This window comes from Arachis hypogaea, chromosome 19 (genome assembly GCF_003086295.3).
Source record: "Arachis hypogaea cultivar Tifrunner chromosome 19, arahy.Tifrunner.gnm2.J5K5, whole genome shotgun sequence".
In the NCBI taxonomy this organism is placed as follows: domain Eukaryota; kingdom Viridiplantae; phylum Streptophyta; class Magnoliopsida; order Fabales; family Fabaceae; genus Arachis; species Arachis hypogaea.
Window position 1 is genome coordinate 116,163,173 of NC_092054.1, and position 20,250 is coordinate 116,183,422.

A 20,250-nucleotide genomic window follows, 5' to 3' on the forward strand; every position below is an offset into this window, starting at 1 on the left:
AACAAATAACAGTTTCTTTCGTTTAGTTTTATTTCAAATAAATTGACATGTGGTTGCATTCTAAGTTTGGTGTTGCTATGCAACAAAATTTGGTTCTAATCCTTACAAGATACTTGCATTAATTCTAAGTGAAAGTGTCACACTAAGTTTGGTGTGCCACTTATTCTTTATGCAAAGTATTATGCTCACCTTCTTAAGTTTGCAATCACGATGTCTCTGTCTCTTGTGCCTTGATTATTATCTTTAATTTTGCTTGCTTAGAACACATGTACTACTAACTTTTCATTGTGTAAGACACTCATGATCCATCTTAGCCCCATAGCCATGGTTCTAATTGTTGCTTGAGGATGAGCAAGCATTCTGAGTTTGGCAAGGGAAGGAGGAAGAATAGAGGAAAAAGGACAACAATAATGAAGATGAACTACAAGGTTGTAGAGTTCCTTTTCTCCTCATTTGTTTCCAGCACTTAAATTGCATGATTGTCTTCATCCTTTCTGTTTACATGTGTGTATGAATAAAGCATAACTTGAATCTTGATTTGCAACATGGTGCTGTGTCATTATGATTACCAACTTGAGTTTTGTGAATTCAAAAGCAACAAAGTATCATGATCATAAACAAACAAGGCATTAAAGAAGATTTTAGCATGTGCATAAAAGTATTGGGAAGCTAGTATGTTTGATTTTTGCTTAATTGCATTAGATTTTATTTAATTGAAGTTTTCATCTAGCACGTTTTGTGAAATCTTTTAAAATCATGAAAACCTTGAAAGCAAATACAAAATAAAGCAAGAAAAGAAAAAGGGAAAGAATGAGAAAGCTGAAGGCTCTGAGTACCAATGGTAATTTATTTGCTAAGTACTTGTGGTGTTTATGTATCAAGCCAAATGCTTGAAAACAAAACACTTAGAAGTCAAGGTTAGGCTCAAAGTGCAAAAGCACTCCCTCAAAGCTCAAGGCTCTGAGCATCAATGATTAGAGAGTCAAGAAAAGAAAAGAAAAAAATGAGCTTAATGAAGTCCTCTAATCAAATGCTTGTGGTGCTTATGTATCAAGTGGTAATACTTGAAAACAAAGCATTTAGAAGTCGTAGCTTTGTTATCAACTCATGGGGCAAAGTACCCAAAAAGAGAAGCTAATAAAAAAAATCAAAAGCTTGTTTCAAGGAAGAAATATAAGAGAAAGATTTCATAAATTGAGCTAGATGGAAGCATCAATCATTTACATTTCTTTTGTGATTGTAGCATGCTTAGAAAACTAGCTTACCATGAACATTGAGTTGCTATTCTTCTTACCTTGGATTGTCAATCTCTATTGCATGATTCTTTTTCTTGCTTGGGGACAAGCAAGGTTTAAGTTTGGTGTTGTGATGACATGTCATTATGTCATGTTTTTCTATGCTTTTTCATACAAGAAATTTATGATTAGTGCTTAAATATTGCATTCTTTGGTGCTTAAATGGTATATTTCTTTAATCTTTTGATTTGATAAACTTTGTAGGAAATAAGAAGAAAAAGAAGCAAAAAGAGCACAAAATAAGCTAAAAAGAAGAAAAGAGGAATTTTGGGCACACTTTGAAGTTGGAGCACACTTTGGAGGCTTAGGCCACGCTTCTAAAAGCGTGACCCATGACCAAATCAAGGAAGAGAAGCGTGGCCCAAAGGAAGAAAAGCGTGGCTCAAAACAAAGAGCAAGAGAGGAAAAAAGCTTGAGCTAAAGTTTGCCTCAAACTTTAGCTCAAACTTTTGGAGGAGCTTGACTACACCCTGGAGGGAGCAAAAGCTTGCGCCAACGTTTGCCTCAAACTTTTTGGCAAATGTTGGCACCACACCAACATACCCAGGGGAGAAAAAGCTTGCGCCAACGTTTGCCTCAAGCTTTTTGGCAAACGTTGGCGCCACACCACAAGGCATACAAGGGGTATACTTCCAACAAGAATAACTTGAGCTACAGAGCTCCAAATGAGGTGATTCAAAAAGCAATGGAAAGTAGGAATCGAGAGCTTTCTAAGCATATATGCCACTGCATGGTGGACACTAAAATTGAGGGAGAAAACTGCCCCGCAATGAGCATAAATGAACATGGTGGCAACCTGCAGTGAGGCCAATTGACCTCTGCACCTTCGACGGAGTATAACTCGAGCTGTAGAGCTCCAAATGATGCGCTTCCAACGGCATTGGAAAGTAGACATTCAGAGATTTCCAGCAATGTATAATAGTATGGGGTGGACAATATGTTTGAGCCTCTAGAACTGGCGTTTTCGACCACGTTTGAGGCAAACTTTACCTCAAACGCTGCACACCAAGGCCAGCGACCTTGTCCTCTTCAAATGAGCATAACTTGAGTTGTAGATGTCCAATTGAGGTGATTCTAATTGGGTTAGAAAGCTGACATTCAGAGCTTTCTAACCATATATAATAATCTATAGTGGGCATAAAATCGGCAACGTTGACAAGCAGACAAAGTAATACCCCAACATGCATGCAAGAAGGCCCAACGTTTGGCTAAAAGTTTGACCTCAAACTTTAGCCCAAACGTTGGTAGCAGCAAATAAGGGCAGCTGGTATAAAAAGTTTGAGTAAAAGTTTGCCTCAAACTTTTACTCAAACTTTTACTCAAACTTTTATGATTCATGGCCCGGTTCACAATGGGTTTCTCTCCAACTCCAAGAGCAATCAACAGAGGCTTTTGTCAACCCAATTCCATCAAGAGCAAGGGCCCAATTGACACCACTCAAAGGCACAAGAGATAGTTAGAATAGAAATTTCATTTTAATTGTAATTTGTTTTGAATTTCATTTTCATTTTGTAAAATGCCTATAAATAGGCATCTGTTTCATTTTATTAGAGAGGAGCTCCACTAGGGAGCATTAGGAATACAGAACTTTCTCTCTTTAGTTTTTCTTTTTGTTTTAAATCTTGGGTTGAGAATTGAAGAAATTCTGTTTCAATTTCACCTTGAGAATTCTCTCTGTTTTCTTCTTCTGCAATTTTAATTTCTCCTCTACTACAAGTTCCTTTGCTGCAAGTTTACAATTTAATTTACATTGAGCTTGATTTTGATCTTTGGTTCTCATTGCTTTCTGTTCTTACTGAATTCAATTTACATTCAAGCAATTTAATTCTTCTGCAAGTGCTCTGCATTTTACATTTATGTTCATAATCTGATTTACTTTTGCTGCAAGTTTAATTTTCTCTAAGCTTTGATCTATTGCTCTCTTTAATTTCCAGCACCCACTCCCCTTTACATTTAATGAAATTTTACTTTTCTTGCAATTTAAGATTCTTGCAATTTACATTTCTTGCTCTTAAAGTTACTTGCCAATTTACATTCTGCAACTTTAAATTCATTGTCCTTTACTTTCTGTTGGTTACAATTTCACTCCATTCACATTAATGTTAGCTTGACTAAACTAATCATCCACTAAAGTTGCTTGATCCATCAATCCCTGTGGGATCGACCTCATTCCCGTGAGTTATTATTACTTGATGCGACCCGGTGCACTTGCCGGTGAGTTTTGTGTCGGATCATTTTCCGCACATCAGGAGGCAAGATTTACAAAACTCAGCAGCGACTCTAAAAAGAGTAGGCCACCAGAATCCGCAGTCTAAGATCTTCCTAGCTGTTCTTTGAGGGCCAAAATGTCCTCCACTCTCAGATGAGTGACAGGCCTCTAAAATGGACTGGAATTCTGATTGAGGCACACAACGTCTAATGATCTGGTCAGTGCCACACCTCCATAAATATGGGTCATCCCATATATAATATTTAGACTCGCTTTTCAGCTTGTCTCTTTGATGTTTAGAAAAATGTGGAGGAAATGTGCGGCTAACTAAATAATTAGCGACAGGTGCATACCAAGGGACTACCTTAGATACTGCTTGCAGGTTGTAAAAAGGAAAATTATCATCTATAGGAGTAGAATCATCCTTAATATGTTCAAGGCGACTCAAGTGGTCTGCTACTAAATTCTGATTACCACTCCTATCCTTTATTTCTAAATCAAATTCTTGTAACAGCAATATCCAACGTATAAGTCTTGGTTTGGATTCCTTTTTAGCTAATAGATACTTTAGCGCTGCATGGTCCGAATACACTACTACTCTAGTACCAAGTAAATAAGCTCGGAATTTATCCAGAGCAAAAACAATAGCAAGAAGCTCTTTCTCAGTAGTAGTATAATTGGACTGGGCAGTGTCTAAAGTCTTAGACGCATAGGCAATAACAAAAGGATCCTTACCTTCACGCTGAGCCAGCGTTGTTCCTACTGCATGGTTGGAGGCATCGCACATGATTTCAAACAGCTGGCTCCAGTCTGGTCCTCTCACAATTGGGGGCTTGAGTTAGAGCAGTCTTCAGCTTATCAAATGCTTGTTTGCAATCCTCACTGAACTCGAACTCAATATCCTTCTGCAGTAATTTGGATAAGGGAATTGCCACCTTACTAAATTCCTTAATAAATCTCCTGTAGAAACCTGCATGGCCAAGGAACGAACGGACTTCCCTCACAGAAGAGGGGTAAGGTAAACTAGAAATAACATTCACCTTTGCTGGGTCTACAGAAATGCCATTATTAGATACCACATGTCCTAATACAATCCCTTGTTTTACCATAAAGTGGCATTTTTCAAAATTCAATACAAGGTTTGCATTAACACATCTATCTAATACTCTAGATAATCCCTCTAAGCAAAGGCTAAAAGAATCACCGTAAACGCTAAAATCGTCCATAAAAACTTCCATACAGTCCTCAATAAGATCAGAGAAAAGACTCATCATGCACCTTTGGAAGGTAGCTAGTGCATTGCACAAGCCAAAGGGCATTCTCTTATAAGCATAAGTCCCAAAAGGACATGTAAAAGTAGTCTTTTCCTGATCCTCAGGAGCTATATGAATCTGGAAATAACCTGTGTAACCATCTAAAAAGCAATAATGTGATTTACCTGACAGGCGATCCAGCATTTGATCAATGAATGGAAGTGTGTAGTGATCCTTACGGGTAGCTTGGTTGAGACGCCTGTAATCAATGCAGATTCTCCAAGCATTCTGAACTCTAGTTGCTATGAGCTCTCCATGCCCACTCTTCACTGTAGTGACTCCAGACTTCTTGGGCACCACTTGTACTGGGCTCACCCATTCACTGTCTGAAATGGGATATATGATACCTGCTTCTAATAGTCTGGTCACTTCCTTTTTGACAACTTTCAAGATGGTGGGATTCAATCTTCTTTGTGGTTGACGGACAGGTCTTGCTCCCTCTTCTAAAAATATTCTGTGCTCGCATACTTGAGGGTTGATTCCTACTATGTCTGCTAAGCTCCACTCAATCGCCTTCTTATGCTTCCTCAGTACATCAAGTAACTGCTCTTCTTGTTGAGAAGTCAGTTCCCTTGCAATAATAACCGGAAGCTTCTGCTCATCCTCAAGATAAGCATATTTGAGATGTGGAGGGAGAGGTTTCAATTCTAACTTTTGATCATGGGTGGGTTCTGGATTATCTGGGGCTTGTGAAAATGGCGAAGTGCCCCCATTGTCAGTTAAGAGGGTCCCCACACTTGGACTTTGTCCAGTGTGCCTCTCTTCAAACTCTTCCTTTTGAACTTCAGCCACACTTTCGTCTATGACATCACACTGGAAGATGGAACGATCTTCTGGGGGGTTGTCAATGACTCCATTCAGATTGAAGATTACTATGTGGCCATCTATTTCAAAGGAGTATGTTCCTGAAAAAGCATCCAACTTGAATTTTGATGTCTTCAGGAATGGTCTTCCAAGTAGGATTGATGATGGCTTATCTGAATCATTGTGGGGCATCTCCAAGATATAAAAATCAGTGGGAAATGTGAGCCCTTTAATGTTCACCAAAACATCTTTAGCAACTCCAGCCACTGTAATAATGCTTTTATCTGCTAACACAAAATGAGCTACCGACCTTTTTAAGGGAGGGAGCCTCAAAACATCATATATAGACAAAGGCATTATACTGACACATGCTCCTAAATCACACATGCAATCATAAATTACTACACCACCAATAGTACAACTAACTATGCAAGGACCTGGATCACTACATTTTTCAGGTAATCCTCCCATTAAAGTAGATATAGAACTACCTAAAGGAATAGTTTCTAATTCATTAATTTTGTCTTTATGGATACATAAGTCTTTTAGAAACTTTGCATATTTAGGTACCTGCTGAATAACATCAAAAAGGGGAACAGTTACCTCAACCTTTTTGAATATCTCTACCATTTTAGGATCGGGTTCCAGCTGCTTCCTGGGCTTCCTTGCAAGTTGTGGAAATGGAATAGGAGTAGTATTTTCTGTGGTGCCTGTGCCTTTTGGTGCTTCCTTCTGTGGTTGAGCTGTTTCTTCTTCAGCTATGTTTTGTATATCCTCTTCCTCTTCAACATCTTCGATTTCTACCACCTCTTCAGCTGAGGCGTATTCTGGTGAGCTTGGTTCCTCCTGATTCCTCTCCTGCAGTGTGGTTTCGGACCTCAGGGTGATGGCATTAATGCCTCCCTTTGGATTGGATAATGGTTGAGAGGGGATTCCAGTGGTGCTTGAAGGTTGGTTACTGGAATTTTGTGCTGATCCAAACTGTGTCATAAAAGCTTGCAGAGTAGAGGTGAGACCATTCAAACTGGCATTAATACTATTCATGATGTTGTTTTCCATGGTCTGTTGTCTTTTCTCAAAAGATTGTAGTAGATCTTCATTAGAAGATAACGAGGAATGAGTAAATTGAGAGGTCTGCTGCTGATTGTTCTGTGGTCCTTGGTTCTGCCTCAGGTGAGGTGCTCTGTAAGGTTGATTTTGCTACCTGTTGTTGTTATTGTTCCACCTCTGATTTCTCTGATTATCTCTGCCTCCTCTGTTATTGTTGTCCCTCCAATTCTGGTTTAAATTGTCCTGCCATCCATGGTTATTATTTCCACCTTGATTGTACCCTTGGTTGGGGCGGTCATAGAAGTTGTGAGTGGATGCCACCATGTTGTCTTCTTGTTGGAGCTGCGGGCATTCATCAGTGTAATGACTATAATCAGCACAGATTCCGCAAATTCTTTGTGAGACTAGTTGCTGGTTTTGTTGTGGTGGAGGAGGTTGAGCTTGCTAAGCTTGTTGATTCAACTGTATTTGCTTCAGCAAGTTGGTCATTTCACAGATGCTTTGAGTTAGAGCAGCAGTCTCTTTGCTAGAAGGTACTTCTGCAACAGCTTTTGAACGACCTTGCTTCTGTCTGTGGTTCCTAGTGGATTCAGCTAAATCACTGATCAATTGCCAAGCTTCATCAGTGGTCTTGTAATTCTTCATAGACCCATTGCTGGCACTTTCCAGTGTGGTCTTATCTTGGGGCCTCATACCCTGTGTAATATAGCTGAGTAGCACGATCTTGTCAATCATGTGATGGGGGCATGCTTCCAGAAGATTATTGAAGCGCTCTCAGTATTCAAAGAGAGTCTCATTGTCATCCTGAACAATTGTGGAGATATCCTTCCTCAGTTTATCAGTAACTTCAGATGGAAAGAATTTCTCCAGAAACTCCTTTCTGAGTGTATCCCAGTTGGATACATTTGCTAGAGGTTGAGTGTAGTACCACTCTCTTACTTTTAACTCAAGAGAAAATGGAAAAGCTTTCAGCAGAATTGAAGTTTCATCAGTGCCATCACGCCTGACAGTAGAACAGGCTGCCTGGAAATCTCTCAAGTGCTTGATAGGCTCTTGAGCAGGTAGGCCATGAAACTTGGGCATCAAATTTAGCAGTGCGGTCTTTATTTCAAAATCCGTAGCTACCGCTGGATGATGCGCTTGAAACGGTTGCATTGTAAAATCAGGGGCTCCTTCCTCCTGGATGGTAACTCTCCTAGCTGCCATGTTTTCTGCACGTAAAACAACCGAATCAGTAGAACGGGGGCTGGTTTCTTCCTCGGATTCACTTTCAGATCCACCCTCAGAGCGGGCTAACCGACTCTGTTCTCGCCTTATTCGTGAATTGTCCTTTCAATTTCAGGATCGAATATTAGCAAGCGTGGATCAGGAAGTGAACGCGTCATTTGACGGAAGAAACATGCATCTCATAGTAGCAAAATAAAATAAAATGCAAATAAATAAATTCTAATTAATAAAATTAGCACTCTATTGCAACTCCCCGGCAACGGCGCCAAAAATTGATGAGACGCAGAAGCTGGTGAATTAAAAATTATTAAAATGGTTACGTTGCAAGTATTGTTCTTAACTCACCGAAAATCTGCCTATCAATTTAGAAATATGTCACAGAGAGTTAAATTAAAAATTACTGAGAGTTTTAAGTCCCAGGTCGTCTCCCAACGAGTTGCAGAAAAGTGTGCTATCTTATTAATCAGATGTTCAAAGAAGTTGAGTTAAGTAAATTGGAATTTAAATTGAGGAAATTTAATTAATATGAATGAAAGCCTTGACTGGGAGTTGATTGGTTGGAATTTCTACTATTGATGGAGTGATTGTAAGATTAATTTATAATTAATGGTTGTTCTGTTTGGTTATCCTTTACTAGGTAAGGGAAAGTCAAACAAGTTGGAATGCCAGATCTGTTCACAAGTTGCAACCCACTTAGTTCAAAGGGATTGGCGTTGGTGACAAGATAGCAATCCAACATTTAACCCAATTACAAATTTTTCCTTCAATCCTTCCAACTCAAGAGTTCCTTTTAATCAACTCCCCATCAAGTAAAGAGACTACTCATGCATTGTAAATAATAAATCCATAGCACATGAAAGGGAATTAAAAGAAAACATGATAATTGGAATTAAAATTGAATTAAAATGAAATAATCCTTGCATTAAATAATCATAAAAGTATCTGAATGACAAAATTGAACAAAGCAAGGAACATGGAAGAATGAAACCAAGTTAAGAAAACAAACTAGAATGGCGAAGTCTTGATGAGGAAATAACTCTTCTCCTGTTCCAATGCTAAGATCAATTGAAAATTAAAAATTCTAAAAACCTAGAGAGAAAAACCTAAGAGAGTAAAACTAGATCTAAAAACTGTCTCTTAATGAATGTGTTATTTGTTTCTGTATATTCTCTGACTCTAGTCTGCTGTTCCGGGCCGAGAACTGGGTCGAAATAGGGTCCAAAATTGCCCCCAGCGAATTCTGCAGATTATGCAGATCGTACATATCATGCGATCGCGTCATCCATGTGGACGCGTCACTTGCGCTTTTCCTCGCCACGCGTTCGCGTCGTCCACGCTACCGCGTCGCTTGGGCTTTCCAATCCGCGCGGCCGCGTGAGCCATGCGGCCGCGTCGCTGTGATTTGTTCTCCTTCGCGCGGTCACGTGAGTCATATGACCGCGTCACTTCTCGCTGGTTATCTCCTCAAATTCTTGTGTTTCTTCCATTTTTGCTAGCTTCCTTCCCAATCTCCAACTCATTCATGCCCTATAAAATCTGAAACACTTAACATACAGATCACGGCATCGAATGGAATAAAGAAGAATTAAAATTAAATAATTAAAGTCTCTAGGAAGCAATTTTCAAACATGTAATAAATTCCGGAAAGAAATCTAATATGCATGCTAATTTAATGAATAAGTGGGTAAGGATCATGATAAAACCACATAATTAAACACAATATAAACCATAAAATAGTGGTTTATCAACCATCCTTGTATTGACATTGATGAGAGTTTACCAGGTTTCGTTGGTTTGGTGCCCTGGAAATTATATTTTGACGGTTCATGCCATATTGGTGGTGTTGGTAAAGGAATTTTAATTATTTCTCCAAGCGGCGAGCCAAGTAAATTCCTCTTTAAATTGAATTATTCATATTCTATCAATGAGGCATAGTATGAAGCGTTAATAATGGGACTGAAATTATTATTAGAAAGAGGAGTTAAAAATTTGGAAATTTTTGGAGATTCACAGCTTGTAGTCCGTCAAGTATCACTTGAGTATAGGTGTGTTAGTGAAAATTTAAGAAAGTATTTCAATGTGGCCACAAAGTTGTTGAGCGAGTTTGACAATGTCATTGTAAGGCACATTCCAAGGGAGTTAAATCAAGAAGCGAATGAATTAGCTCAAATTGCTTTAAAATATAAGATCAAGTCCTCAACACTAGAAAAATTGGTAAAGATAAAGGACATATTTATGCCTTTGAGAGAAAGATAAGTATTGTCGTTAGAAAAACTAGACCCAAAAGATTGGAGAGTACCAATCGTGGAATATTTAGAAAATCCAAGTCTTAGTGTCAATAGAAAACTTAAATATAGGGCTCAAAGTTATGTTCTAATAAATAATGTCTTGTTTAAGAAATCTATTGATAGAAACCTCTTGACAGGTTTAGGAGAAAAACAAGCGTATTTGGCTCTTGCTGAAGTGCACGAGGGAATCTGTGGTGCCCATCAGTCAGGGAAAAAAATGAAATGGGTGATAAATAGGAGAAGATTGTATTGGCCAACTATTCAAAGAGATTGTATAAATTATGATAGGTCCTGTGAAGAATGCCAAAAACATGGAAGCCTTCAACATATTCCAACGTCAGAATCGAATGTTATAATTAAGCCATGGTCGTTTAAAGGTTGGGCTTTAGATCTGATCGAACAGATTCACCCACCTTCTTCTAAAGGTCATAAGTTCATTTTGGTTGATGTTGATTATTTTTCTAAATGGGTAAAGTCTATCCCTTTAAGGGAGGTGACTCACAATGAAATAATTAATTTTATTGAGGAGCATATTGTGCATAGGTTTGGAATTCCTCAGTCTATTACCACTGATAAAGGAACCATGTTTATTGGGAAAAAAGTCATGGAATATGCCAAGTCTAGGGATATAAAAATGCTTTCTTCTACACCGTATTATGCCCAAGCCAATGGACAAGTGGAGGCAGCAAATAAAATTTTGATTGCATTAATTAAAAAACACATTGGAAGGCAGCCAAAAAATTGGCAACAAACTCTCAATCAAGTTCTTTGGGCTTACCGAAATTCTCCAAGAGGTTCTACTGGAACCACCCCATATAAGTTAGTTTACGGTCATGATGCGGTGTTGTCAATTGATATTAATCTGCAAAGTATAAGGGTGGCTAGACAAGATGAGATACCAGTAGTAGATTATTGGAATTCTTCGCATGATGAGCTCAATGAACTAGATGACGAAAGGTTGAGAGCTTTAGAGCGGGTGATTCGACAAAAAGAGATTATGTCAAAATCATACAACCACCGTGTAAAAGCAAAGACATTTGTAGTTGGAGATTTAGTATGTAAAACAATTTTGCCTATAGAAAAAAAGTCAAAAACTTATGGTAAGTGGTCTCCAACTTGGGAAGGACCTTATGTAGTTGACAAGATTTATTCTGGAAATGCCTATAAGATTATTGAAGTCAGATCAGGAAGAAGAATTCTTTCAATAAATGGTAAATATTTAAAAGTATATAGGCCAGGCATACATGAGATAAACATTCCACATGTTTACGGACATGAAAATATCCAATTGAAGTGTCAAAGGAAAAAATAAAGAGCTAACTAATATTTGCAATTCAGTTTGTAAAAGCTAACATGTCCTTGTGATTTCTTTGAATTGCAAGTTCCATTGACAGTGTAAAGCATTAAGATTACGAGACAAATATGTGTCCAAAGTATCAATTTAAAATAAGAGTCAATACAGAAAATAACTTATCATTTTGTAAGTGCAGTATAGTACATGCCAACATATAGAACTAAAAATTTAGTGAATAAACCTGTATGAAGTTAGAGGCATGTCAATAAATGCACATTTGATTTAATTTGACAGCATTTGGGGTGAATGCACTTAAGATGGCATGCACCAGTGCAACCTGACATGGACAGATATGGAGGTCATCCCAAATAAAATACAAAAGAGGTCACTGTGATATTAATAATTGGTTTAGTGTGAATAATGTAATAACTTCCAAAAAATAGCAAGTGTCTAGTCTCCAAAATAAGGATAGAGTGCATACAAAAGCAAGTAATAAACAAAACTCTAAAAGTTAAAAAAGTAAAGATTGCATGGACATATAAAAATCACAAAGGTCTATATAAGAAATACAAGACTAAGTTTCAAAGATCTCCTTCAAGCAAGTAACTTTAGTTTGGAGAGCAGTTTGGAAGTTCCTGGCTTCTTTGGCAGCTTCCTGTGAGGAGAGCATCTTCTCTTCAAGTGACTGTAAGGCCACATTGCTACTGTCAAGCATGCTACTTGCTTTAGCAAATTGACCCTCATTCTTTATCAAAGCAGCATCCAGCCTATTTTTTACTTCTCTCTTGACAGTCAGCTATTGTTCCAAGTCTTGAATCTCCTAAGATAACTCATGAGCCTGATCTTTAGCTTTTGCAATATGGGCAGCCAAGGTAGTTTTGGCAATCTCAAAAGAGGAGGTGTCTTTTTTTAACTTATAAAGAGCTTCAGTTGATTGTTGATATGATGAGATAGCTGCTTGAGAATCTGGAAATTTGACATAAAGGTCCTCATAAACCTTCTGCAAGTGAGCCAACAAAGGATCAATAGTCTCAGGATGTGGTGTAATTGAAAAAGTTTGAAGAATATAAAAAAGCTGAGCCTTAAAGTACGGATCGGTAGCAAGTGTCAAAACAGGTTTGGATAGAATGACACTGAGTTGTTGGGCCAATAGAAGCAGGATGGAATTGTCGACAATCTTGGTTGTGGGAAGTGTAGTATGGAGCTGCTCTGTTGACCTTTGATTGGTCGAGCAAGATTCAACTATGGCCTTCTGTGTATCCATGCTACATTCATATGCTTCATTCAGACTTTCTAAATCAGCCAATAAATCATTCACCACATTAGGGGTCTAAGCGTGAATGGAAGTGATTGGTATTTCTTTTTCTAACCGCTCCCTTGGGGGGATTCCAGAATTTTGAAGCTAAACAAAAATGCAAAAGAAACTGTTAACATAAAAAAAGGAGTGGTGCACTACTATTTTGTGGTAAATTTTGTACTTATTTGAGTGGATTTTATCCACTAAAGTCACACTTATGCATATAAATTGCATGTTTTACATTTTCCTTCCTAATTCTGTGCTTTGATTGAAAACATACTTCTTTGGCCTTAAAATTGCTAATTATTAATCCTCTCTTATTACCATTCGATGCCGTGATATGTGTGTTAAGTGTTTTCAAGCTTTATAGGACAGGAATGGCTTAGAGGATGGAATGGAAGCTTGCAAAAATGGAAGGAACACAAGAAACTAAGGAGCTAACCAGCGAGGAACGACGTGCGCGCGTACCTGACGCGTGCGCGTGACTTGGCGCATTCCATAGCGACGCATGCACGTACCTAACGCGTACTCGTGACACGCGAAGAAGACAATCGATGCGTACGCGTGATTGACGTGTACACGTAACATGCGCCACGTACAGAAATTGCAGAAGACGCTGGGGGCGATTTCTGGGCTCCTTTTGGCCTAGTTCCAAGCCCGAAAACACATAATAGAAGCTGCAGAGTGGGGGAATCAATGAGGCATTCAATCATACAACATTCATTCACATAATTTTAGGTTTTAGATGTAGTTTTCTAGAGAGAGAAGCTCTCTCATCTCTCTAGGTTTTAGGATTCTTAGGTTTAGCTATTTTCAATTTCAGATTTCTATCTCACTTTAATTAGTTTCTCTTCTACTTTTATTTGTTCTAGCATTTTAGTTTATTTATTTCCCTTGTTGATTACTTTTTGTTGCCAATTTAGTTTATGAATTCTCATGTTAGATTTGATTTTCTATTTAATGCAATTTGAGGTATTTCATGTTTATTGCTTCTTCCATTATTTGTTATCATTGATGCTTGCAAATTGGTTGTTTGGATTTTATTATCTCTTATTGCATTTCTATGCTTTTATGTTGTGCCTTCCAAGTGTTTGATAAAATGCTTGATTGGATTTTAGTGTAGATTTCTCTCCTCTTGGCTTTGTTTGAGTAATTGGAGACTCTTGAGTTATCAAACTTCTTTGTTGATTGATAATTGAAAGTTGCTAGTTGATTTGGATCCCTCTAAAGCTAGTCTTTCCTTAGGAGTTGACTAGGACTTGAGGAATCAAATTGATTCATCCACTTGACTTTCCTTCATAGTTAGACGTTAACTAAGTGGGAGCAATGGACAATTCTCATCACAATTGATAAGGATAATGAGGATAGGACTTCTAGTTTTCATACCTTGCCAAGAGCTTTATTAGTTATTAGTTTAATTCTTGCAATTTATTTTCTTGTTCCTTATTCAAAACCCCAAAAGATACAATCCCATAACCAACAACAAGAACACTTCCCTGCAATTTCTTGAGAGACGACCCTAGGTTTGAATACTTCGGTTATTATTTTTAGGGGTTTGTTACTTGTGACAACCAAATTTTTTTATGAAAGGATTCTTTGTTAGTTTAGAAACTTTACTTGCAACGAGGTTTCATTTGTAAAATTCTAGACCGTCAAAAATCCGTTCATCAAAATGGCGCTGTTGCCGGGGAATTGCAAACGTGTGCCTTATTATTGGTTATTGTGAATATTGAGAATAATTTTGCTTTTTCGTTTCTTTGTTAGTTGTTTCTAGTTTTAGGAGTTTATTCTCATTATTTTCTTATTAGTTTTCATTTTTACTTTCTTTTGTTACTATGAATTCTCACTCCTTTGGCTATGAGTTTAGTTCAAATTATGTTGTAGGGAATGGACGCTATAATGAGAACATGCATCAAGGTTGGAACAATCAAAGATAGGAGGAGCCACAAGGATTTGATCAACCCTTTTGGCAACAACATCTTCCAATGTGCCATGGGCAATGACCATTCTACGATGCATCCCAAGAAATGGTTATGGTGGACCTTTTCGTGGCAACCAACCTCCACCAAATTACCAACAAGCCCCACCATATGCTTATGAACCACCTCCTTAACATAACTTTGAACCACAATACTCACAAGCCCCTTTCCACCACTCACCTCCATATGACCCTAACCCTTATCCACCACACCAACCACCATACGAACCATATGAACTATACCCAGAACCACCATCTCAATATTCACCATCTTCATATCCTTATCGAGAAGAACCATCTTCCCATTATGAGCCCTTTCTCCCAACAAATGAACCCTCCTATCCACCCCAAGCTCTCATAGATGATACCTTTAGTGTTATTTGCCAAGGGCAACAGGAGCTTCAAACCACACTTATCTCTACTTTCACCGGTCTCACCTCTACTCTCTAAGCTCTTATATCTCATATGGATCCATCCTTTATCCCCAATACTCAACCCTCAAGCTCTAGTGCATCAATCCTAGAGCAACATGATCCTGATTACGCTATTGACATAGAACAAGAGAGAAGTCTTAGGGACGTAATGGATCGGGTTCACGCATACATACTTCAAGAGAAGCAAAAGGGGGGCCCAAAAGGTGGAGGTAGGAGAGACCCTTGAAGAAAGTTATCAAGAGGTGGAAGTCATCAAAGAGGAGCTGGATTTTGTATTAGAGCAAGCGGAGAAAGCCGAAATTATTCAAGAAGAGGAAGTGGTTGAAGACTTAGGAGATGCGGAACCTCCATGGGAACCTCCAGTCATAGAACCTCTCTCCAAGAAGCTTGAAATTGATGTTGAGGAGGGTGTACAACCTCCAAGGCATATTATAGTTGGAGAACTTGAAGAGGTTGATCAAGAGATAGATTCAAGAATTAATGAATTTCTATCCACAATTGAATCCTCCCCCATTGAACTTGAAGATGAGGTTAATGTTGAAGAAGCTCGCAAAGAGGTTGAAGTTGTCAAGGAAAAACATAAGGGAGTGGAGCTTGCAAGATCGAAGCCATTACCATCTAATACAACATTCAAGTGGGTAAAATTCTTATCCTTAACCTTCACTTTCCCACTTGAATATGGGTTACTTGAGACGGATGGTCAACTTAGAGCTCTTTGTGACTTTAAGAGTAAGAGGGAGATAAGTAGTGGTTGGAGTTGTCAGGCAAGGTTCAATACGATTGCATGTTCAAAGTTGAAGTGCAAGGATTGGTGTCGAGCTCGATTGAATGAGTCTAGAAAATTGTTTGGATGCCTTAGTGAGAATTCAGATTGCTTGCCACCCAGTTGGAAAAATGATGATCAATACGAAGACGGGTGCAAAATCAAAGTTTGGGACCCCAGAATTCATTCTAACAATCAACACTCCTGGGGCCTTATCACTTGCTTTAACTTGCTCGAAGGCTTTATGTGCCTAGTTTGGGACCCCAGAGGCTATTAGAATTGCAAACATTGGTGGGGATTCCTGGATGAGTTCAAGCACAAGCCACCATGACAAGGGGCTCATGATGACCGGAATTCACACCCCATTCAAAATTGGTGAATTAGTCCTTTTGGCAAGCGCACCAAAATTATCGTCAAGTAATAACCCACAGTGGAGTGGGATCGTATCCACAGAGATTGGCAAATTTGAGCAGTTTTAATCGATTGATTAATTAGTCAAGCGGATCAATAGGATAGAAGAGTGCAGAATTGTAAATGACATAAATGTAAATGACTAGAATATAAAGAAAAGCAATAAAGAGCAGAAATATAAATGACAGAAAGTAAAGTGCAGAATCATAAATGACTTGAATATAAGTGGGAATGGGGAATTGCTGAATGTAAAATTAAGCTATAAAGAAATGGATAGATAAGAATGGGAAAATTCATTGAGATTGGGAGATGTTGTCTCTTTGGATCAAGTCTAGCTTATATCCTTTTCAATCATGCAACTCATTGACCTCTTGGCAATCATGATTGATTGAGCCCCAATCCCTTGGTGACTCAATCTCTCAGATCTTGATCAATAGCCAATTTTTTGGTCTAATTGCTCATGAAGAGAGATATGCTTGGTCCCTGATTATACCACACACCATCATAGGTCCAAGTAGAGGGAGGATTATATGTCACATATCTAAACACCAAAACCCAGATTCTACTTTAGTGTGAGAAGGGATTTCAAGCATGGTTTCATGTTTCCTTTCTCAAGGTTCCCATGAAACCCAATTGCATTCAATCTCTTTCCCAAGATAATTGAACACTAAGCATTAAGAACGAAATTCCTTCTAGCAAATCAAAGAGAAGATGAAGAGAAGAAGGATTTCACTATCATTCATCCATCAAGTACAACAGAGCTCCCTCTCTCAATGAGAGGGAAGTTAGCTACTCATAGCTCAAAAGGTACTCAAAAGTGAAGTGTAAAAGTGGTTCTAAAACTGACTGCTTAACCCTCTTCTTCAGTACTCTTTGGGGGTATTTATACTACTCCTAGTAAAATAAAAGAATTACAAAAGTGAAAAAGGAAAATTACATTTTGGAGGGAAAATAAAACACTCAATAAGCATGACTTCTCAGCTGGCGTGTGGCTGGCGTGCCTCTGGCGAGTCACGTGCTCTTCATTTCCAGCTTGGCGTGCCACGCCTAATCCTTCAAGTGGCATGCTCATCCCTCTTTCAACCTTGGCGTGCCACGCCTTCGAGCTCAAGTGGCACGCCATAGTGGATTTCTTGTGTTGGCGTGCCACACCTTCGAACTCAAGTGGCACGCCCCTTGCCTTTCTCACTTCTCTTTGCCTCTGAAAACTTGTACTGGCATGCCACGCCCAAGGTCTGGCGTGCCACGCCCTTGCTTTATGCTTGGCTAGGCTTCTCTGGAAAGTTAAACTAGCGTGGCACGCCCAGGGTTTGGCGTGCCACGCCCCTCTTGTGAGTGAGTGGTTGCTCTGTTTGGCGTGCCACGCCACAAACTCAAGTGGCACGCCCCAATGCTTCTCTTCTGAATGACACTGGCGTGCCACGCCTGGCTACTCAAGTGGCACGCCTAAGTGAAGAATGGTGAATGGCGTGCCACGCCTTCGATACCAAGTGGCACGCCCCATGTAATTGGCCTCCTTCATCCTCTCTGGAAACTTATACCAGCGTGCCACGCCTAAAGGCTGGCGTGCCACGCCCATGATCTTGTCTTGGTTCCAGTAGTTGGTGTGCCACGCCTCAGCCTTCAAGTGGCACGCCATAGTGAAATGCTAAGGTTGGCATGCCACGCCTTCGATATTAAGTGGCACGCCCAATCCTTGCTTTTGGTCCTTTGTGCATTGGCGTGCCACGCCTGGTTGCTCAAGTGGCATGCCCAGTCTTCAATTGCCTTCAGCCCCTTCTCTGGATTGTTGTACCAGCGTGCCACGCCATGCTGCTCAAGTGGCACGCCCATGGGTTTGTTAACTCCTTAAGCTTAGCGTGCCATGCCTGGGTTCTCAAGTGGCACGCCCAAGTGACTTCTTGGGGCTGGCCTGCCACGCATTCGACACCAAGTGGCACGCCATAGTGAAGGTTCTTCTTGGAATGGTGAGTTGGCGTGCCACGCCCCTTTTGTGTCCTCCATTGTAGCTCTCTGGAATTTTGTATCAGCGTGCCACGCCCACATGCACGCTTTGAATCTCTTCTCTAGACTTTAGCACTGGCGTGCCACGCCCAGCTCCTGGCGTGCCATGCCAGTGCGTTTTTGTGGCGTTTGCTTCAAGTGTCACGCCAGTTTCACACGCTCAGCTTCTTGTTTGTCTTCTACCCCATTTTTGATGCTTTTCTCACCTGAAATTCAGCACAACTCATCTCAAAGTAGTGTACCATAATATTCATCAAATAATGCATGAATTGTACTGATCAAATGAGATTTATGCTCTTTTATGGTCTTCTTTATGCAAGAAAGAAGGGTAGATGATGCAAGTCATCACAACACCAAACTTAAGTTTTGCTTGTCCCAAGCAAATCAATGTGAGTAAACCTTTATAACTTGAGGCCTTGGCTTTGAGTGATTGCAATACAACTAAGAGTAAGGCTAAGTGTTCAACACATGCATGAATGTTTTAATGTCATGAAAGACTCTTGGATCCTTGAGGGTTCTTTCATGTATAGGCTTTAGGGGTCCTTTCTATTGATTGTCACCTTGAGGTAGTAAGGGTTGTTTTGCTTTCTTGACCACGACTCTAAGTGTTGTCTCAAGACAACCCTTTAATTAAGCTTTCAATTAGCACTCCTAAACTAGTTGGTTTTAGGGTACTAGGTGTTGAGACACCCCTAAGAATTTACTTGCCCAGGTCTCTTCTTGACACATCTTCACCACAAGCATCTACTAAGATATTTTTTTTATTCTTTTTTTGAGCTTTTTAATGTTTGTTTTTCTATCTCAGTAGTTGATGCTCAGAGCCTTGGGTCTTTATTGCCTACTACCTCTTGGTTCTATGGATATTCAAGGAACACCCCTTAACCTTCCCCTAGTTATACCTTCTAGGACTAGTTGTTTTTCCATGACTCATTTTCTTTTTTTGTTCATTCAAGGTCTTACAATTGGTTACTTATATCTTAGTTTGTTTCATAATCCATCTTGGCCTTGGTCTTTCTCATTGTTTTTGCACAACTCACAGTGACTCTTATGGAGACAAACTCTACTTTTATTTTTGTTGGAATGAAGACTTGAAATACATGGTATTTTCTTTCTTGAAAAGAAGAACTCATAAAGACTTCAAAAGGGAATTAAAAACTATGCATAAAACATAAACTATCCTAGCATGATTATTTATTCAAAAAGTAAATAAAGCAAAAACTTAAACAAGAATTCAAAAATTGGAAAGTGTCAACCATGAGACTCAACAACCTTGAGCAGCTTCATCTTTAGTTCATTGGCCCCTTCCCTTTGTCCTTCTTCTTGGAGGGGGAAGAACGACCTTCATCTGGTTTGGAGGAGTCTTCTTGTGCTTTGGCATCCTTGGGTTTCCAAAATCCTAGCCTCCTCATGTAGGATTTCACATTCTCTTTGTGTTGGTATGCTATTTCTTCTTGCCTTGAGCTGAGTTTGTCTAATTTCTGCATATAGGTGGGGTAATTGGGGTTCATGTTAGCTACTATATTGCATAGGTAGCTCAACTTTGTTTGCGCATAGCAATCATATTCCCTTCTGGCTACAGTTCTTGCTTCGTAGAGGTGTCTGAATTCAGCAAGGCTCTCCATTTGTTGTAATTGCCGTCTCAGAATCACTCCTAAGCTGCCTTGCATTTCTCCCCAATTAATTTGATCTTGCTGCTCCTTGAGATTCTCAAAACTCCCTTGGAGTTGTTGAATGTTTTGGTTGACTTGGCTCCATTGTTGTTGTTGAGTTTCCTTGAATTGATTGACATCTTCCCTCAAGTGGTGTAGATCTCCCTTCATTTGGTGTACATCTCCTTGCAGTTGCTCCCAGTTTAATCCCTCTGGAAATTGTTGATATTGATA

At 39.3% G+C, this 20,250-nt stretch overlaps 1 pseudogene; it reads right to left on the reverse strand.

Annotated features, from left to right (window-relative positions):
- The window catches only part of LOC140182324 (uncharacterized), a 177,071-nt pseudogene that overhangs the window by 11,187 nt on the left and 145,634 nt on the right, over positions 1-20,250 (reverse strand).